The sequence below is a fragment of the Balaenoptera acutorostrata genome, chromosome 20 (genome assembly GCF_949987535.1).
Source record: "Balaenoptera acutorostrata chromosome 20, mBalAcu1.1, whole genome shotgun sequence".
In the NCBI taxonomy this organism is placed as follows: domain Eukaryota; kingdom Metazoa; phylum Chordata; class Mammalia; order Artiodactyla; family Balaenopteridae; genus Balaenoptera; species Balaenoptera acutorostrata.
The window spans coordinates 15,219,394-15,242,775 of NC_080083.1; the positions used below are offsets into that span (position 1 = coordinate 15,219,394).

Below are 23,382 nucleotides of genomic sequence, written 5' to 3' on the forward strand. Positions count from 1 at the left end.
ATAACACTTAGCAATTAAGGGTAATGAATTACAATAATGTGGCTGAATCTCAAAAACCTTATATTGAGCAAAAAATGCCAGACACAAGAGTACATAGTGTATGATTCCATTTTTATTAAGTTCTAGTAACAGGCAAAACTAATCAATTATGGTGATAAAAATCGGGAGAGTGGGAGGAGGAGTTTGTTTGGGAGGAGACATTGACTGAAATAGGCACAAGGGAAATTTCTGAGGTCGTAGAAATGTTCTATAGGGTGGCAGTTACATTGATCTATATATTTGTCAAAGCTCATCAAACAGTTCATTAAAGTCTGTGCATTTTATGTAAATTATACCTCAGTAAAAAAGAACATTTGTACACCCATGTTCATAGCAGCATTATTTATGATAGCCAAAAGGTGGAAGCAATACAAGTGCCCATTGACAGAAGAATGGATAAACAAAAGTGGTGTATACATACAATGGAACATTATTCAGCTCTCAAAAGGAAGGAAATTCTGGGCTTCCCTGGTGGCGCAGTGGTTGAGAATCTGTCTGCTAATGCGGGGGACACGGGTTCGAGCCCTGGTCTGGGAGGATCCCACGTGCCGCGGAGCAACTGGGCCCGTGAGCCACAACTGCTGAGCCTGCGCGTCTGGAGCCTGTGCTCCACAACAAGAGAGGCCACGATACCGAGAGGCCCGCGCACCGCGATGAGGAGTGGCCCCCGCTTGCCGCAGCTAGAGGAAGCCCTTGCACAGAAACGAAGACCCAACACAGCCCAAAAAATAAATAAATAAATAATTAATTAATTAAAGGTGCTAAAAAATAAATAAATAAATGTATTAATCTTAAAAAAAAAAAAAAAAAGAATCCACCTGCCAATGCAGGGGACACCATCTTCCCTGGTCTGGGAAGATGCCACGTGCCACGGAGCAACTAAGCCCGTGCGCCACAACTACTGAGCCTGCGCTCTAGAACCCATGAGCCACAACTACTGAGCCTGCGTGCCACAACTACTGAAGTCTGCGTGCCTAGAGCCCGTGCTCCGCAACAAGAGAAACCACCGCAGTGAGCAACCTGCGCACCTCAACGAAGAGTAGCCCCCAATCTCCGCAAGTAGAAAAAGCCTGTGCGCATCAATGACGACCCAACGCAGCCAAAAATAAATAAATAAATTTATTTAAAAAAAGAGAAAAAAGGAAGGAAATTCTGACACACTCTACACCATGGATGAACCTTGAGGACATTATGCTAAGTGAGAGGAGCCAGTCACAAAAAAGAAAAATACTGTATAATTTCACTTATATAAATTACCTAGAACAGTCAGATTCATAGAGGCAGAAAGTAAATGATGGTAGCCAGGGGCTGGGAAGGGGAGGAGGGAATGGGAGTTATTGTTTAATGGGTACAGAGTTTCCTTTTTGCAAGATGGAAAGAGTTCTGGAGATGGATGTTGGTGAAGGTTGCACAACATTGTGAATGTACTTGATACCACTGCACTGTATACTTAAAAATTATTCAGTAAAATTATGGTAAATTTTAAGTTATGTGTATCTCAGCACAATTCTTTTTAACATCTTTATTGGAGTATAATTGCTTTACAATGCTGTGTTAGTTTCTGCTGTATAACAAAGTGAATCAGCTATATGTATACATATATCCCCATATCCCTTCCCTCTTGCATCTCCCTCCCACCTTCCCTATCCCACCCCTCTAGGTGGTCACAAAGCACCGAGCCGATCTCCCTGTCAGCACAATTTTTTTAAAAAAGAGTATTGAAAAAAGTTGTACAGGGACTATGATTGTCTCCTTTTTATTTTGCCAGGTAAGACATACAAAAAAACAACAAACAACCCGCCATCTGCTATTACCTGCGTTTCACAAAAGGAGGGATATTTTTGAAGGTAAAAAAAATGGAAGAAGGACATAGTCTCACGATAAAGAACAGTTCTTTACCCCAAAATGACTTTGGACATGTTCTCCCATGTTATTCTTACTCTTCGTATTTCATTATAGATTAATTTTTAAAAGAAAAATTCCCATATCAGCAGCTGTTTGGAGACCAGAGTTTGGAACTGCTACCACTAGTTACTACAAAGTGGGGGCAGATGGCACCAAAAGCAGTGATAAAAAGCCCGAGCCCACCGAACCATTATTTGACCCAATATGACATTTCTGGTGTCCTGAAACCGTGTTTTCATTCACGTGTAGAGACTATCACACAAAAATATCCCAGAGACAGCTTCTGAAAGACTGAAGATCAGAGAGACCTCTTCACCAGAGGATGACAGTGAGGGCTGGGGACACAATGTTCTTCTCACCCTGACACCCTGAGAAAGCACACTTGTGACTTTCCTGCGTCTATGTTCTAATTTGTGTGCCTTATATAGGGCGCCTGCTTAGCGTGCAAAAGCTCTTGCAGCTGCAGCTTCACAGAAGCCAGGAAGTGAAGCAACCCAAAGTTGACACAGCCAGGAAGGCTGAGTCTGCGTGGGTAGTGGCAAGGTGAGAAGAAAATGCAGTAAGTGTGAAACCACAAGGAAATTCAGAGCTGGTTCCAAGGTTCAACCTTTGCAGTGAGTGGCGTCCCAGAAAATTCTGGGTGCCTGAACACTAAGTTTCATGTGACCGTTTAGGAAAGAGGTGAACAGGCATTGCAAAGTGAGGTGGTCCAGGAGTTTTCAGGGTCTGTATGCATTCTACTGACTTCACATTCTTTAAGTAGCATTAAAATATTCTATTAAATTAGCACAACAAAATTCTTAGTGATACATCCAGAATGATTTATGTATTATGAAAGCAAGATACAGTTGAAAGGAATCGGTGTCGTGTGATTTAATATGATAATCCCAGCATTTGTAGACATATAGTACATCAAATAAGACTTTAAATATATTTTGTATGTTGTTTCCTCCCAGGTAAGTAGCTGCAATATCAGGAAAAAAATCTGATGTGTTAAGACACATTTTAAAAAATAACATACTTTCAGAAAAATCATAAATAAGAACAAAAACTTTTTTATGTCCCTCCAGTGGGGATTCCCTTTTATCCTGCTCAAGCTCTCAAATCCTATGCCAGTTTGTGCACCCATAGGACTGCTCCCCTCCACCCTCCTTGGGCTCTGATACCCTCACCAGGTCACCCCTATGCACGGACATTTTCCTCAACTGGCTCAGACTCTAAACCCTGCTCTGAGTCACCACCATCACCAGTGCTCCATGAGGACACCATTCTCACCTTGCACAGGCTCCAGCTCCTGGAATTCCACCACAGGCACCCTACTCAGATTCGGACACCCACCCTGTGCTGAGTTGCCCCCCTGAGGGGATGCTCTCCTTGCTCCACTCAGGCTCTGACACCCCATACTGGGTTGCACCATTGCATGGATGTCCTCCTCACTTTGCTTCCCAGCTTATCTTCCTTGTTCAAACATGTAGGTCATATTTTGCAAGATCTGTAATTGTTTTGCCTTATTTCTAGATTTACATAGATTCGACTTCACAACAAGTCTTGTTATATCCTATTTTCCCCATTCCCTAGTTTTCAATTCTGAAATGTCTTAATTGGCTGGATTTTATCATCAGGTAGCTTTTTTTTTTTTTTTTAATTTGTTTTTGGCTGCATTGGGTTTTCGTTGCTGCACACGGGCTTTCTCTAGTTGCGGCGAGCAGGGGCTACTCTTCGTTGCGGTGCGCGGGCTTCTCATTGCGGTGGCTTCTCTTGTTGCGGAGCACAGGCTCTAGGCCCGTGGGCTTCGGTAGTTGTGGCACGCGGGGTTAGTAGTTGTGGCTCGCGGGCTCTAGAGCGCAGGCTCAGTAGTTGTGGCGCAAGGGCTTAGTTGCTCCACGGCATGTGGGATCTTCCCGGACCAGGGTTCGAACCTGTGTCCCCTGCATGCGCAGGCAGATTCTTAACCACTGCACCACCAGGGAAGTCCCCAACTTTTTCAAAAAGTATTTGTATGTGCCTTACCTGACCCAAGCTGTGGCATATTTGAGACTATTTGTTGGTTTCCTTCATACACAGAAATTTGGCTGGGTATAAAATTCTTGGGTCACCTCATTTCTCCTTAGAACTTTGTAAACATTGCTCTATCATCTTCTAGTGAGGATCATTGCTGTAAGTTTGAACCCAGATTTACCTCTTCCTATTACAAGTGGCTTGTGTTTTTTTGCCTAGATATACATAGGATTATTCATTTAATTCATGAGTTTAGTCATTTCATGTGGCCATGTCATATTTCTATGCTTCTGTGTTAATTTTTCCTACAACACAGTGTATCCTTTAAATTTGTGGATTCTGTTCTTCATTTCAGGAAAGTATACTTTTCTCTTTGAATACTTTTATTCTCCATTTGCTGTGCTCTCTACCTCAGGGACACCAAATATATTTATATAGTGGATTTCTCTTGTCACTTATCAATATATATCATTTCTATAACTGTAAAATACTAGGTAGTTGTAAGGTGTCTTAGCTCAGGTTTCTACAACAAAATAACATAGACTGGGTAGCTCATAAACAACAGAAAATTGTTTCTCACAGTTCTGGAGGCTGGGATGTCCAAGATCAAAGCACCAGCAGATTTAGTGTTTGGTGAGGGCTCACTTCCTGGTTCATAGTAGTCAGTTTGTTTTCCAAGAACTACAGTGACCAAGCAATACTTAGAACTAATTTTTAGTTAACATTAAATAATGCTTCAAAACTGTACAAGGCAAAGACATAAGCACTTTACACGTGTTAACTCATTCAATGCTCAAAATAACTATACAGAACAAATATTATTAGACCATCATTCAATAAAGAGATCAAGCCTCAGAAGAGTTAAATGAATCTCCAGAGTTGCCTCACTGTTAAATGGTAGAGTGGGTTGGAACCAGAGTTTCCCAAAGCAGTGTTTCCACATTAATCCTCTCTCTCTCCCATCTTCTGCTATAGTGGGAAGTCCTGAAGGAAAAAAAGAGATGTGTGTGCCTCTAAAGGGTATTCATATTTTAAGAAGTCAAATCTGTTGGTTCCCACAAATGCATATTATCTTTACAGCAATATATGTCAGAATTGTAAAACATATGGACTGTAAAACCTCTCTAAAAAGTCATTTTTAGTCACTGTCACCCGGTCTTTTTTCAACTGTTCCTTAGATCCTTTCAGTTAATGTTCCAAAAGGCACTCAAGTTCAACATATTTAAAGGGAAATCCATTGTTTTACCCCCAAGAACTTTTTCTTCCTCCCAGTTTATTCACTGACACCTCCCTCTCCCTTGCTTTCTACGTACCACTAGTTGTCAAAACTTATTGCTCCTGTCTTTTCATTCCCTCATTTTCTTTTTCTTTTTTAAAAATACTTACTTATTTATTTTGGCTGTGCTGGGTCTCAGCTGAGGCACGTGGGATCTTTGTTGCAGCATATTTAGTTGAGGCATGAGGGATCTTTAGTTGCAGCATGCGAACTCTTTTAGTTGCGGCATGCACGTGGGATCTAATTCCCCGACCAGGGATCAAACCCAGGCCCCCTGTATTGGGAGCGCAGAGTCTAACCCACTGGACCACCAGGGAACTCCCCTCATTCCCTCATTTTCTTGAATCTGTTCCTTTCCATTCAAAACGTCACCACTCTAATTTAGCCTCTGCCCTGACCTGGAATGTTGCATTGTTCGAGGGCTTGATTAATCTCCTGTCCTGTCATCCTTCTGCCCTGTCTCTACTTTTATCTCATACACAGGTTCAGACCTGTCTTTCTAAGCAGTGGTCTTCAAAACCTTCTGAAAGCACACTCTACCAATAAAAATGCTTGAGCATGAATTCCTACTATATTTATTTATTTCTAACTAATGTACACATATGACTAAACATACATGTAGTTTGTAAAATGTACAGAAAAAGAGAAAGTAAAAGGAAATAGAGAGGAAATGAATACTTTAAATTTTTATTTTCTTTCTTAAAGGTACAAAATCATTTTTGTTCTCCCTATAATTGAATAAATGTCACTGTTTTTTTAAATTATTGGTTAATAATTTGTGATGCAGAGATTCACAAGTATCTTTCCAACTTCACTGTCTTTTGAAAATAGGTTTTAATTGTCATCATAGCCGAAGAAGATATTCACAAAGTTACATAGTACCAAATGCACCAAAAATGCATTACTGAATCCTATTATTCATTTTCATCCACCAATTATGCCAAGTTTTTTTTTTTACAATTAATCTTTTATTTAATTATTTATGGCTGCACTGGGTCTTCGTTGCTGCGTGCGGGCTTTCTCTAGTTGCAGGGAGCAGGGGCTACTCTTTGTTGCGGTGCATGGGCTTCTCGTGGTGGCTTCCCTTGTTGCGGAGCATGGGCTCTAGGTGCGTGGGCTTCAGTAGTTGTGGCTCGCGGTTCTAGAGCGCAGGCTCAGTAGTTGTGGCGCATGGGCTTAGTTGCTCCGTGGCATGTGGGATCTCCCCGGACCAGGATTCCAACCGGTGTCCCCTGCATTGGCAGGCGGATTCTTAACCACTGCACCACGAGGGAAGTACCATCAAAGAGTTATTCTTGCAAGCTCATTGAAAGATATTTTAAGTCTATATCTGGAATATTAATAGGTTAGAAGATTGTTTCCAAATTTTTTTAAGTATGCAAATATAAATTTTTCATAGGCAATGATACAGTTGTATTAATTTCAGGAATAAAATAATAATGGAAACATTTCCAAGCATTTCAAATAAAATGCTCTCTCAATAAAAAGTGTTTATTTGCAAAAGCAGTTACTTTTTCATTCATTGTTAACACCATCTTTTCCTTAAAGGTACTGGTTAAATAAATGTATTTATTATTTGAATATCTGCTAGGTAGCACAGTATTGAAAGTCACTTGTCATAACAGAAAAGGTCAGGAATTTTGGAACACCAGTCATTTTGTAAGAGAATAAGTAATTCATCTTTAAATTGACAATTCTTTTAACTCCTTTACCCTCAAGTGACCCGTGAACCTGTTTGATACAATTGATTTTTACTGTTGCTCTCCATCTCACTACAATATTATAAAGGTTCTACCACTTAAAAATTTCAGGGGTTTGTTTTTGTTTTTATGAAAATGCTCTTAACAATGACACCCTAGAGCACACAAATTCCTCGCAGGAGATTTCTCTTACCATTATGACACAACTTGTGTACAGACAAGTGTGACTACCAGCATGAATCGATATATTAGATATCAGTAAAGTTTAATTTTTTTAAAGAAAAATAAATAGAAATTGTAATATTTTTTCTGTATCCTAAGGCAGCATCTAATGTACACTCAGGAAAGAGCACAGGTACCCCCTTTGGAGGCCACTGTAGTAAAACATTGCTCTGACCCTGTCCCTCTCCTGCCAGGAGGCCAACGTCAGCAACGCACTGTTTGGCCTGAGCCAGTCTTTCTACTGGGCACAGTCTGACCTTAGCAACTTAGTTGCCAGTTATGGTTTTCTCGCCTCCTGTCCTTATTCGTCAATGCTTGGGTTTGAGTCCCGGATTTAAAATAAATAGATGATAGATAGATAGACAGATAGGTAAATAGATAAAGTAATAACAACAACAATAATAGCAAATACTACAGAGCTTACTCCTTGCCTAGTATTGTTCTGCATTCTTTACATACATTTATTTAATCCTCGTAATCTCTAAAATAATATTATTATCCCCATTTTACAGAAGATAAAACTGAGATGCAGCGATTATACAACTTCCCCAAAGTCACTGACTAGTAAATGGTAGAGTTGGGTGGGTTGGAGTCTAGGCAGTTTAACTCCAGAGCCTGTGCTTATAGCACTTCATTGTTCTGCCCTGTCTCATGCCAACTTGTCATGGCTAATTGTAACAGGGGTGGAGAGGCATTGCTAAGTCAGACAGCTTTCAGCCAATAACATGGCCAATCCCAAGTTCAATATGAGGTGGTATTGTTTCTGAGTGGATCAGATACTCAAGTTCAGAAACACTGGCACTGGTTGGGGGTTGAAATATGAAAAAAGACTGGGAGCCAGAAATGGTTCAAAAGCTAGAGTGAAAAACAGAGACTGTGGTTGAGTCCAAGGAAAAGGATCTGGTTGCCAAGGAATAGGGTGACAGAGAAATACGAACAATAGCCACCAGTTGTTCATGCTTACTATGTCCCAAACACTGTCTTATTCTCCTTATGTTCATTGTCCCTTTAACTCTTACAGTGGCCCTGTAAAGAAGGTACTGTTATGCCTTCAATTTCTAGACAAAGAAACTGAGGCTTAGAAAAACGAAGCCATTTTCCTAAGCCCCATGGCTAAACTAAGTGGCTCAGCCAGGATTTGAACCTAGGTAAGTCTGAATTACGTATGCTAAAGGATGGTTTGGTGTGGAGGAGTGCTCCAACCACTGTCTCTCCATAATTTCTATTAGTTTGCCCAAAGCCACCTCAAATACCTCAACTCACAGTGCACCATATTTCCAAAATTTAAAAAAGGATTAGTAGTAGATTGGCTCAAGATGGCAGAGTAGAAGGACGTGCTCTCACTCCCTCTTGCGAGAACACCAGAATCACAACTAACTGCTGAACAATCATCGACAGGAAGACACTGGAACTCACCAAAAAAGATACCCCACATCCAAAGACAAAGGAGAAGCCACAATGAGATGGTAGGAGGGGCACAATCACAATAAAATCAAATCCCATAACTGCTGGGTGGGTGACTCACAAACTGGAGAACACTTATACCACAGAAGTCCACCCACTGGAGTGAAAGTTCTGAGCCCCACATCAGGCTTCCCAACCTGGGGGTCCGGCCACCGGAGGAGGAATTCCTAGAGAATCAGACTTTGAAGGCTAGCGGGATGTGATTGCAGAACTTCAACGGGACTGGGGGAAACAGAGACTCCACTCTTGGAGGGCACACACAAAGTACTGTGCACATCGGGACCCAGGGGAAGGAGCAGTGACCCCACAGGAGACTGAACCAGACCTACCTGCTAATGTTGGAGGGTCTCCTGCAGAGGCAGGGCGTGGCTCTGTCTCACGGTGAGGACAAGGACACTGGCAGCAGAAGAACGGGGAAGTACTCCTTGGCGTGAGCCCTCCCAGAGTCTGCCATTAGCCCCACCAAAGAGCCCGGGTAGGCTCCAGTGTTGGGTCATCTCAGGCCAAACAACCAACAGGGAGGGAACCCAGCCCCACCCATCAGCAGACAAGCGGATTAAAGTTTTACTGAACTCTGCCCACCAGAGCAACAGCCAGCTCTACCCACCACCAGTCCCACCCATCAGGAAACTTGCACAAGCTTCTTAGATAGTCTCATCCACCAAAGGGCAGACAGCAGAAGCAAGAACTACAGTCCTGCAGCCTGTGGAACAAAAACCACATTCACAGAAAGATAGACAAGATGAAAAGGCAGAGGGCTATGTACCAGATGAAGGAACAAGATAAAACCCAGAAAAACAACTAAATGAAGTGGAGATAGGCAACCTTCCAGAAAAAGAATTCAGAATAATGATAGTGAAGATGATCCAGGACCTCAGAAAAAGAATGGAGGCAAAGATCGAAAGGATGCAAGAAATGTTCAATAAAGATCTAGAAGAATTAAAGAACAAACAAACAGAGATGAACGATACAATAACTGAAATGAAAAATACACTAGAAGGAATCAATAGCAGAATAACTGAGGCAGAAGAACAGATTAGGGCTTCCCTGGTGGCTCAGTGGTTGAGAATCCGCCTGCCAGTGCAGGGGACACGGGTTCGAGCCCTGGTCTGGGAAGATCCCACATGCCGCAGAGCGGCTGGGCCCGTGAGCCACAGTTGCTGAGCCTGCGCGTCTGGAGCCTGTGCTCCGCAACAAGAGAGGCCGCGATAGCGAGAGGCCCGCGCACCGCGATGAAGAGTGGCCCCCGCTTGCCACAACTGGAGAAAGCCCTCGCACAGAAACGAAGACCCAACACAGCCATAAATAAAATAAATTTAAAAAAAAAAAAATTAAAAAAAAAAAAAAAGAAGAACAGATTAGTGACCTGGAAGACAGAATGGTGGAATTCACTGCTGCGGAACAGAATAAAGAAAAAAGAATAAAAAGAAATGAAGACAGCCTAAGAGACCTCTGAGACAACATTAAATATAACAACATTCACATTATAGGGGTCCCAGGAGGAGAAGAGGGAGAGAAAGGACCCGAGAAAATATTTGGAGAGAGTATAGTAAAAAAAAATTCCCTAACATGGGAAAGGAAATAGCCACCCAAGTCCAGGAAGCACAGAGAGTCCCATACAGGATAAACCTAAGGAGAAACATGCCAAGACACATAGTAATCAAATTGGCAAAAATTAAAGACAAAGAAAAATTATTGAAAGCAGCAAGGGAAAAATGACAAATAACATACAAGGGAACTCCCATAAGGTTAACAGCTGATTTCTCAGCAGAAACTCTACAAGCCAGAGAGAGTGGCATGATATACTTAAAGTGATGAAAGGGAAGAATCTACAACCAAGATTACTCCACCTGGCAAGGATCTCATTCAGATTCGATGGAGAAATCAAAAGCTTTACAGACAAGCAAAGGCTAAGAGAATTCAAACCAGCTCTACAACAAATGCTAAAGGAACTTCTCTAAGTGGGAAACACAAGAGAAGAAAAGGACCTACAAAACCAAACCCAAAACAATTAAGAAAATGGTCATAGGAACATACATATCGACAATTACCTTAAACGTGAATGGATTAAAGGCTCCAACCAAAAGACACAGGCTCACTGAATGGATACAAAAACAAGACCCATATATATGCTGTCTACAAGAGACCCACTTCAGACCTAGGGACACATACAGGCTGAAAGTGAGGGGATGGAAAAAGATATTCCATGCAAATGGAAATCAAAGGAAGCTGGAGTAGCGATACTCATATCAGAAAAAAATAGACTTTAAAATAAAGAATGTTACAAGAGACAAGGAAGGACACTACATAATGATCAAAGGATCAATCCAAGAAGAAGATATAACAATTATAAATATATATGCACCCAACATAGGAGCACCTCAATACATAAGGCAACTGCTAACAGCTATAAAAGAGGAAATCAACAGGAACACAATAATAGTGGGGGATTTTAATATCTCACTTACACCAATGGACAGATCATCCAAACAGTATATTAATAAGGAAACACAACCTTTAAATGACACAATAGACCAGATAGATTTAATTGATATTTATAAGACATTCCATCCAAAAACCACAGATTACACTTTCTTCTCAAGTGCACACAGAAAATTCTCCAAGATAGATCACATCTTGGGTCACAAATCAAGCCTCAGTAAATTTAAGAAAATTGAAATCATATCAAGCATCTTTTCTGACCACAACGTTATGAGATTAGAAATCAATTACAGGGAAAAAAACATAAAAAACACAAACACATGGAGGCTAAACAATACGTTACTAAATAACCAAGAGATCACTGAAGAAATCAAAGAGGAAATCAAAAAATACCTAGAGACAAATGACAATGAAAACACGACGATCCAAAACCTATGGGATGCAGCAAAAGCAGTTCTAAGAGGGAAGTTTATAGCTATACAAGCCTAACTCAAGAAACAAGAAAAATCTCAAATAAACAATCTAACCTTACACCTAAAGGAACTAGAGAAAGAACAAACAAAACCCAAAGTTAGCAGAAGGAAAGAAATCATAAAGATCAGAGCAGAAATAAATGAAATAGAAACAAAGAAAACAATAGCAAAGATCAATAAAACTAAAAGCTGGTTCTTTGAGAAGATAAACAAAATTGATAAACCATTAGTCAGACTCATCAAGAAAAAGAGGGAGAACAGTCAGCTCTACCCACCACCAGAGCCTCCCATCAAGCCTCTTAGATAGCCTCAACCACCAGAGGGCAGACAACAGAAGCAAGAAAAACTACAATCCTGCAGCCTGTGGACCAAAAACCACAGTTACAGAAAGACAGAGAAGATGAAAAGGCAGAGGGCTATGTACCAGATGAAGGAACAAGAAAAAACCCCAGAAAAACAACTAAATGAAGTGGAGATAGGCAACCTTCCAGAAAAAGAATTCAGAATAATGATAGTGAAGATGATCCAGGACCTCGGAATAAGAATGGAGGCAAAGATTGAGAAGATGCAAGAAATGATTAACAAAGACCTAGAAGAATTAAAGAACAAACAAACAGAGATGACCAATACAATAACTGAAATGAAAACTACACTAGAAGGAATCAATAGCAGAATAACTGAGGCAGAAGAACGGATAAGTGACCTGGAAGACAGAATGGTGGAATTCACTGCTGCGGAACAGACTAAAGAAAAAAGAATAAAAAGAAATGAAGACAGCCTAAGAGACCTCTGGGACAACATTAAACGCAACAACATTCGCATTATAGGGGTCCCAGAAGGAGAAGAGAGAGAGAAAGGACCAGAGAAAATATTTGAAGAGATTATAATCGAAAACTTCCCTAACATGGGAAAGGAAATAGCCACCCAAGTCCAGGAAGCGCAGAGAGTCCCATACAGAATAAACCCAAGGAGAAACACGCCGAGACACATAGTAATCAAAGTGGCAAAAATTAAAGACAAAGAAAAATTATTGAAAGCAGCAAGGGAAAAACGACAAATAACATACAAGGGAACCCCCAAAAGGTTAACAGCTGATTTCTCAGCAGAAACTCTGCAAGCCAGAAGGGAGTGGCATGAAATACTTAAAGTGATGAAAGGGAAGAACCTACAACCAAGATTACTCTACCCAGCAAGGATCTCATTTAGATTTGATGGAGAAATCAAAAGCTTTACAGACAAGCAAAAGCTAAGAGAATTCAGCACCACCAAACCAGCTCTACAACAAATGCTAAAGGAACTTCTCTAAGTGGGAAACACAAGAGAAGAAAAGGACCTACAAAAACAAACCCAAAACAATTAAGAAAATGGTCATAGGAACATACATATCGATAATTACCTTAAACGTGAATGGATTAAATGCCCCAACCAAAAGACATAGACTGGCTGAATGGATACAAAAACAAGACCCATATATATGCTGTCTACAAGAGACCCACTTCAGACCTAGGGACACATACAGACTGAAAGTGAGGGGATGGAAAAAGATATTCCATGCAAATGGAAATCAAAAGAAAGCTGGAGTAGCTATACTCATATCAGATAAAATAGACTTTAAAATAAAGAATGTTACAAGAGACAAGGAAGAACACTACATAATGATCCAGGGATCAATCCAAGAAGAAGATATAACAATTATAAATATATATGCACCCAACATAGGAGCACCTCAATACATAAGGCAACTGCTAACAGCTATAAAAGAGGAAATTGACAGTAACACAATAATAGTGGGGGACTTTAACACCTCACTTACACCAATGGACAGATCATCCAAAATGAAAATAAATAAGGAAACAGAAGCTTTAAATGACACAATAGACCAGATAGATTTAATTGATATATATAGGACATTCCATCCAAAAACGGCAGATTACACGTTCTTCTCAAGTGCACACGGAACATTCTCCAGGATAGATCACATCTTGGGTCACAAATCAAGCCTCAGTAAATTTAAGAAAATTGAAATCATATCAAGCATCTTTTCTGACCACAACGCTATGAGATTAGAAATGAATTACAGGGAAAAAAACGTAAAAAAGACAAACACATGGAGGCTAAACAATACGTTACTAAATAACCAAGAGATCACTGAAGACATCAAACAGGAAATAAAAAAATACCTAGAGACAAATGACAATGAAAACACGACGACCCAAAACCTATGGGATGCAGCAAAAGCGGTTCTAAGAGGGAAGTTTATAGCTATACAAGCCTACCTAAAGAAACAAGAAAAATCTCAAGTAAACAATCTAACTTTACACCTAAAGAAACTAGAGAAAGAAGAACAAACAAAACCCAAAGTTAGCAGAAGGAAAGAAATCATAAAGATCAGAGCAGAAATAAATGAAATAGAAACAAAGAAAACAATAGCAAAGATCAATAAAACTAAAAGTTGGTTCTTTGAGAAGATAAACAAAATTGATAAGCCATTAGCCAGACTCATCAAGAAAAAGAGGGAGAGGACTCAAATCAATAAAATCAGAAATGAAAAAGGAGAAGTTACAACAGACACCGCAGAAATACAAAACATCCTAAGAGACTACTACAAGCAACTTTATGCCAATAAAATGGACAACCTGGAAGAAATGGACAAATTCTTAGAAAGGTATAACCTTCCAAGACTGAACCAGGAAGAAACAGAAAATATCAACAGACCAATCACAAGTAATGAAATTGAAACTGTGATTAAAAATCTTCCAACAAACAAAAGTCCAGGACCAGATGGCTTCACAGGTGAATTCTATCAAACATTTATAGAAGAGCTAACACCCATCCTTCTCAAACTCTTCCAAAAAATTGCAGAGGAAGGAACTCTCCCAAACTCATTCTATGAGGCCACCATCACCCTGATACCAAAACCAGACAAAGACACTACAAAAAAAGAAAATTACAGACCAATATCACTGATGAATATAGATGCAAAAATCCTCAACAAAATACTAGCAAACAGAATCCAACAACACATTAAAAGGATCATACACCACGATCAAGTGGGATTTATCCCAGGGATGCAAGGATTCTTCAATATACGCAAATCAATCAATGTGATACACCATATTAACAAATTGAAGAATAAAAACCATATGATCATCTCAATAGATGCAGAAAAAGCTTTTGACAAAATTCAACACCCATTTATGATAAAAACTCTCCAGAAAGTGGGCATAGAGGGAACCTACCTCAACATAATAAAGGCCATATATGACAAACCCACAGCAAACATCATTCTCAATGGTGAAAAACTGAAAGCATTTCCTCTAAGATCAGGAACGAGACAAGGATGTCCACTCTCACCACTATTATTCAACATAGTTCTGGAAGTCCTAGCCACAGCAATCAGAGAAGAAAAAGAAATAAAAGGAATACAAATTGGAAAAGAAGAAGTAAAACTGTCACTGTTTGCGGATGACATGATATTATACATAGAGAATCCTAAAACTGCCACCAGAAAACTGCTAGAGCTAATTAATGAATATGGTAAAGTTGCAGGTTACAAAATTAATGCACAGAAATCTCTTGCATTCCTATACACTAATGATGAAAAATCTGAAAGAGAAATTATGGAAACACTCCCATTTACCATTGCAACAAAAAGAATAAAATACCTAGGAATAAACCTACCTAGGGAGACAAAAGACCTGTATGCAGAAAACTATAAGACACTGATGAAAGAAATTAAAGATGATACCAACAGATGGAGAGATATACCATGTTCTTGGATTGGAAGAATCAACATTGTGAAAATGAGTATACTACCCAAAGCAATCTACAGATTCAATGCAATCCCTATCAAATTACCAATGGCATTTTTTACGGAGCTAGAACAAATCATCTTAAAATTTGTATGGAGACACAAAAGACCCCGAATAGCCAAAGCAGTCTTGAGGCAAAAAAATGGAGCTGGAGGAATCAGACTCCCTGACTTCAGACTCTACTACAAAGCTACAGTAATCAAGACAATATGGTACTGGCACAAAAACAGAAACATAGATCAATGGAACAAGATAGAAAGCCCAGAGATTAACCCACGCACCTATGGTCAACTAATCTATGACAAAGGAGGCAAAGATATACAATGGAGAAAAGACAGTCTCTTCAATAAGTGGTGCTGGGAAAACTGGACAGCCACATGTAAAAGAATGAAATTAGAATACTCCCTAACACCATACACAAAAATAAACTCAAAATGGATTAGAGACCTAAATATAAGACTGGACACTATAAAACTCTTAGAGGAAAACATAGGAAGAACACTCTTTGACATAAATCACAGCAAGATCTTTTTCGATCCACCTCCTAGAGTAATGGAAATAAAAACAAAAATAAACAAGTGGGACCTAATGAAACTTCAAAGCTTTTGCACAGCAAAGGAAACCATAAACAAGACAAAAAGACAACCCTCAGAATGGGAGAAAATATTTGCAAATGAATCAACGGACAAAGGATTAATCTCCAAAATATATAAACAGCTCATTCAGCTCAATATCAAAGAAACAAACACCCCAATCCAAAAATGGGCAGAAGACCTAAATAGACATTTCTCCAAAGAAGACATACAGACGGCCACGAAGCACATGAAAAGATGCTCAACATCACTAATTATTAGAGAAATGCAAATCAAAACTACAATGAGGTATCACCTCACTCCTGTTAGAATGGGCATCATCAGAAAATCTACAAACAACAAATGCTGGAGAGGGTGTGGAGAAAAGGGAACCCTCTTGCACTGTTGGTGGGAATGTAAATTGATACAGCCACTATGGAGAACAATATGGAGGTTCCTTAAAAAACTAAAAATAGAATTACCATATGACCCAGCAATCCCACTACTGGGCATATACCCAGAGAAAACCGTAATTCAAAAAGACACGTGCACCCGAATGTTCATTGCAGCACTATTTACAATAGCCAGGTCATGGAAGCAACCTAAATGCCCATCAACAGACGAATGGATAAAGAAGTTGTGGTACATATATACGATGGAATATTATTCAGCCATAAAAAGGAACGAAATTGAGTCATTTGTTGAGAAGTGGATGGATCTAGAGACTGTCATACAGAGTGAAGTAAGTCAGAAAGAGAAAAACAAATATCGTATGTTAATGCATGTATGTGGAACCTAGAAAAATGGTACAGATGAGCCAGTTTGCAGGGCAGAAGTTGAGACACAGATGTAGAGAATGGACATATGGACACCAAGGGGGGAAAACTGCGATGAGGTGGGGATGGTGATGTGCTGAATTGGGCGATTGGGATTGACATGTATACACTGATGTGTATAAAACTGATGCCTAATAAGAACCTGCAGTATAAAAAAACAAACAAAACAACTAATACTAAACTTTCATTGGGTTATTTGTATGGAAATATGTTAATATAAATGTTTCAGACATTACATGAAATTTCTAAAAATCTTATATTTGTATTTGTATGGAAATATGTATGGAAATATGTTAATATAAATGTTTCAGACAGTACATGAAATTTCTAAAAATCTTATATTTGTATGTGTATGGAAATATGTATGGAAATATGTTAATATAAATGTTTCAGACATTACATGAAATTTCTAAAAATCTTATATTTGTATTTGTATGGAAATATGTATGGAAATATGTTAATATAAATGTTTCAGACATTACATGAAATTTCTAAAAATCTTATATTTGTATTTGTATGGAAATATGTATGGAAATATGTTAATATAAATGTTTCAGACATTACATGAAATTTCTAAAAATCTTATATATGTATTTGTATGGAAATATGTATGGAAATATGTTAATATAAATGTTTCAGACATTACAGGAAACGTCTAAAAATCTTATATGTTCTGGTATAATGTTATAAGTAATAATCCTAGTTATTACTTTAAAATGTATATCTCAGAAATAACTACTTTTCTTGTCAACTGCATTATTATGAACTTTCATCAAATCTTTAACCATGGTCATTTTTAAGTCTTTTGTCATTTACAGACAGTTCTGGGTGTACTCTGATGATTTTGCAAATATGTTCCTATAAAAGAGTTTCATCTTCAAGAAATTCATGGAAAAGACTCTGACAAGTACAGGTTTCTGGTAACTGACTGTACTGCTGAACTGAATGAATAAGCATTTTCAGAACTCTAATGAAAAACTGATGAACTCATAAAAGTGCTAACAAAAGATCAAGATGAAAAAAAAAGAAATTAATTACATGGGACTGAGTGAACTGATGAGGATGAGTATAATTTTTGTGACTTTCTGTCTGAATTAAAAAAAAAAAAATCCCACAAGGACTCAGAGGAAAAGAATATACAAATCAATTTTCACTGCAAAGTAAAGGAGCTGTTACAGTGGAGGATTACTGGACTGAATGTCAATGTTATGACATAGTATAAGTGTGTTTCATGTTTGGTAATTGCAATCATTGTTGCTTTTGTTGTGGTCATCCATGTACAATGCTTGGTGTCAGTCTATCTATCTCTTGTAAAAATAAAATACAGTGTGTGTGTGTGTGGAAAAAAATAAAAAAATAAAAAAATAAAAAAAAAAAAAAAAGAAAAAGAGGGAGAGGACTCAATTCAATAAAATTAGAAATGAAAAAGAAGTTACAACAGAACCTGCAGAAATACAAAGCATCCTAAGAGACTACTACAAGCAACTCTATGCCAATGAAATGGACAACCTGGAAGAAATGGACAAATTCTTAGAGAGGTATAACCTTCCAAGACTGAACCAGGAAGAAATAGAAAATGTGAACAAACCAATCACAAGTAATGAAAATGAAACTGTGATTAAAAATCTTCCAACAAACAAAAGTCCAGGACCAGCTGGCTTCACAGGTGAATTCTATCAAAAATTTAGAGAAGAGCTAACACCCATCCTTCTCAAACTCTTCCAAACAATTGCAGAGGAAGGAACACTCCCAAACTCATTCTATGAGGCCACCATCACCTTGATATCAAAACCAGACAAAGATACTACAAAAAAAGAAAATTACAGACCAATATCACTGATGAATATAGATGCAAAAATCCTCCACAAAATACTAGCAAACAGAATCCAACAACACATTAAAAGGATCATACACCATGATCAAGTGGGATTTATCCCAGGGATGCAAGGATTCTTCAATATACACAAATCAATCAGTGTGACACACCATATTAACAAACTGAAGAATAAAAACCATATGATCATCTCAATAGATGCAGAAAAAGCTTTTGACAAAATTCAACACCTATTTATGATAAAAACTCTCCAGAAAGTGGGCATAGAGGGAACCTACCTCAACATAATAAAAGCCATATATGACAAACCCACAGCAAACATCATTCTCAATGGTGAAAAACTGAAAGCATTTCCCCTAAGATCAGGAAAAAGACAAGGATGTCCCCTCTCACCACTATTATTCAACATAGTTTTGGAAGTCCTAGCCATGGCAATCAGAGAAGAAAAAGAAATAAAAGGAATACAAATTGGAAAAGAAGAAGTAATACTGTCACTGTTTGCAGATGACATGATACTATACATAGAGAATCCTAAAGATGTCACCAGAAAACTACTAGAGCTAATCAATGAATTTGGTAAAGTTGCAGGATACAAAATTAATGCACAGAAATCTCTTGCATTCCTATGACACAAGAAAAAAATAGGTAAATTAGACTTATTCAAAATTTTTAAAATTTGTGCTTCAAAGGACAGTATCAAGAAAGTGAAAAGGCACCCTTCATTTCTTGGCAGGGATGGGGCTTGCGGTCCTGGTCCCCGTAATGCAGGGAGTAGAGGGAAAGAGGTAAGGCTCTGGCCCCCTTGGCATCATGTCTTCGGTACCGGCGACTTCTAGTCTGCCGGTTCTATCCTCAAGAGCCAGGACACGGGGGAAAAAAGAAACAGAAAAAATATAAATAAATAAATAAAAATAAATGAATAAATAAGAAAGTGAAAAGACAACCCGTAAAATATTTGCAAATCATATATCTGATAAGGGATTTGTATTTAAGATATATAAAGAATCTAACAACTCAAAAATAAGAAGAAAAATAACTCAGTGAAAATTTGGCAAAAGACTTGAATAGACATTTTTTCAAAGAACAAGTGCAAATGGCCAATAAGAACATGAAAATATGCTCAGTATTATTACTCATTAGGGCAATGCAAATGAAAACCACAATGAAATTGCTAAAAGGTACTGAGTTTCTTTTGGAGATGATGAAAATGTTCCAAAACTGATTGCAGTGATGGTTGCACAACCCTGAATGTACTAAAACCCATGGAATTGTACACTTTAAATGGGTGAATTGTATGCAGGTGAATTATATCTTAATAAAGCCATCACCGAAAACCCACAATGAGATGCCACTTTACACCTACTAGGATGACTAAAATAGAAAAGACAGACAATAACAAACGATGACAAGTATGTCAAAACATTGCAACACTCATACGTGGCTGGTGGGTTCATAAAATGATGCAGTCACTTTGAAAGTTCCTCAAAGTGTTAAACATAGAGTTACCATATGACGCAGCAATTCCCCTCCTCGGTATATACCCAAGAGAAATGGAAACATAGTCCACACAAAAACCTGTGCGTGAATATTCATAGAAGCATTATTCACAATAGCTAAAAAGTGGAAACAATCTAATTGTGCATGAACTGATGAATGAATAAGCAAAATGTGGTATATCCATACAATGGAATAATATTTGACCATCAAAAGAAATGAAGTCCTGATACATGCTACACCACAGATGAATTTTGAAACCATCATGCTAAGTAAAAGAGGTCAGACACAGAAGACCACATATTGTGTGATTACATTTATAAGAAATGTCCAGAATAAGCAAATCCATAGAGACAGAATGTAGATTAGTGGTTTTCAGGGACTGGAGGGAAGGGGGAAATAGGCAGTGACTACTAAGAGGCACAGGGTTTTTTTTGGAGTGATGAAAATATCCTAAAATTAGATAGTGATGGTCGCACAACACTATGAATATTCTGAAAACCACTGAATTGCACACTTTAAAAGGGCAAATTTTATGTGAACTATATATCAATAAACCTATTATTAAAGTTTTTTTAAACAAATCATTAGTATGGCAATGTGATACCATAAATCAGAATAGCATTATAAAGTCAAATAGTGAACAGGACTCTAGTGAAAATATAGAGTATGATTCTGTGTGTTATAGAATAAGCATCTGAAAATATGATTAAATTGCACAAGTAAGCAAAAGATAACAGTGCAAACAGTAAAAGGGATGATGAGTATCTGAAAATTGGATATTACTGGGCTAGCAAGTTATTCATCTCTATTCCTCAGTGTATTATTTATTATGAACTTGTTCATATATGAGCATAAAGCTACCCTTGATTTTTTATTGTAATTTTCAAACAAAAGTGACCTGCCTAGTAAAGAAATAATATTTTTCTAGAATAAGAACACAACAATAGGGCTTCCCTGGTGGCGCAGTGGTTGAGAGTCTGCCTGCCAATGCAGGGGACACGGGTTCGAGCCTTGGTCTGGGAAGATCCCACATGCCGCGGAGCAACTAAGCCCGTGAGCCACAATTACTGAGCCTGCGTGTCTGGAGCTTGTGCTCCGCAACAAGAGAGGCCGCGACAGTGAGAGGCCCGCGCACCGCGATGAAGAGTGGCCCCCGCTTGCCGCAACTAGAGAAAGCCCTCGTACAGAAACGAAGACCCAACACAGCCAAAACTTAATTAATTAATTAATTAATTTAAAAAAAATAAGAGGAGCGTGAAGCATCTTCGTTTAAAAAAAAAAAAAGAACAAAATAATACTTTCCAAATTGAAGAATTTTGTTTCTAAAGGCAGACAGAAAATATCAAAACTATAGCAACATCATTGCCATAGTAATGAAATCTACCCTTCTTCAGCAAAATAAGGCTGTAAATCATTCTATTGCCAAATAGGTATAAATCCAATTACGACGCTAATGACACATTTTATGCTTGAAGAGATAGTGAACAAAAGTCCTTTATAAAGTCTAGGCAATTGCAAAAATTCAATGGCATACAATGTGAAAGAGCAATTACTATCATGTGTGCATCCTGGAAGATATTTCCCATTGCATAGGAAGGAAGTGGCTGATATGCTATGTACAAATCAGCCCTTGCATACGTGTGCTACATATATGAGGGGAAAATGCTCCATGACATTTAATTCTATTTATCACTACAGATGCATGCTATGGGAGAAGAAATTTTTCATCTACAAAAATTATTTTCTGAGAAAATATATGTTGGAGTCGGTACTGATGGAAACCTGGCCATATGTTTAGCAAAGAAAGGTTGCACTTGAATGCCAATCTTCTGCTTCATTCCTAGAGAATGATTAGCAGACAACATGCACCCTGACCTTGAATCAAGGATGAAGGAAAGAGTGAAGATCGCAAATATGCTCAGGTCACAACCACTGAGTGAATGTCTTTTTAGTGAGAAGAAACAAGATACTGATTTTCTAAGTGGAGACATGTTGTCTGCTGAAGAAAGTCACTCCCACACATTTTTTTAAATAAAGGAAGGGATTTTTGGTATTTTTTTGTGACACTCATAATGCCTGCAGAGACATTTCTCTATTTTCAAGTAGATTATCTCGGCTCTGTGTTCACAGTCTTGCATGGCCTGAACCTGTCACTTCAAGATGGATATAGCAACAAGTTTTAAGTTGAAAATAAACCAGCAGAATTTCTTAAGAAGATATAAACAAGCTGAATTAATTATTTATTGCTACATAACAACTTATCCCCAAACTCAGCAGTATAAAACAACAAACACTTATGATCTCACAGTTTCTGTGGGGCAAGAATCTGGGTGCAGGTTAGCTGGGTGCCTCTGGCTCAGGGTTCCTTGCAAGGCAGTGGTCAAGCTATTGGCTGGAGCTGCAGTTGTCTCAAGGCTCGACTGGAGAAGGATCCATTTCCAAGCTCACTTGGGCGGCTGTTGGCAGGACTCAGTCATCCCTGGCCGTTGGCTGGAGATGGCAGTTCGTCCACTGCCACGTGCCCCTCCACCCACCCCGAGGCCATCTCACAACATGGCAGCTGGCTTCCCTCAGAGTAAGTAAGAGAGTAAGAGAAGGCCAGCAAGACGGAAGCCACAGTCTTTTTGTAACCTAATCTCAGAAGTGACATCCATCCCTTCTGCCCTAATCTATTTGTTAGAAATGAGTCAGTAGGTCCTGCCCATGCATAAGGAGAGGAGATTACACACAGGTATGGAGACCAGGAGGTAGGGATCATGAGGGCCCTCTCAGAGGCTGCCTGCCACAGTATCCATATACTTCGTGTGTGTGGTTTTACTTGGACCAGGTGTCACACAATTCACCAGGTCTTGGTCAGTGAAGCTCTCTACTCCTCCATTTGGCATGGGCTGAATTCTCAGTGTTCTGTGATCCAGGAGGCCAAAACTTGACCAGCCATGTCAGTTGCTGAAGATGGGTGTAAGGTCTAAATCAAAACCTCATTTAGAAGTCCAGTGTCTGTGGGTACACGTGTATTATAGAGCTGGTGGGTATTCCCCCGCCCCCTTCAGCTGGCATGGCTGTTTGGTGGGAGAGGTCTAAACCTATTGTTCTTCCTTCCCATGGCAGGGATAAAGGTTGTCTTCAGTTAGCATGCCATTTCAGCTGGGATACATTGAGAAATGGATTCATCCTAGTTCCTCAGATAGAATTGGTCTGACCTGACTGAAACAGCAATAGAGTGGGTTTGACCTGAGAGGATTCTCCATCGTTATGGATTGGGAGTAGGCTTTCAAACTTTAGGCATTTTTTGTTTCCGCCAGTCAACCCAAA

At 38.9% G+C, this 23,382-nt stretch overlaps 1 non-coding gene across 1 annotated transcript; it reads left to right on the forward strand.

The window, feature by feature from the left end:
• Positions 1-19,289: 19,289 nt before the first annotated feature.
• Positions 19,290-19,443, forward strand: LOC130706036 (small nucleolar RNA SNORA57). The gene has a single exon (XR_009006456.1). It is a non-coding gene; the product is annotated as a small nucleolar RNA SNORA57 (small nucleolar RNA).
• Positions 19,444-23,382: the final 3,939 nt, after the last annotated feature.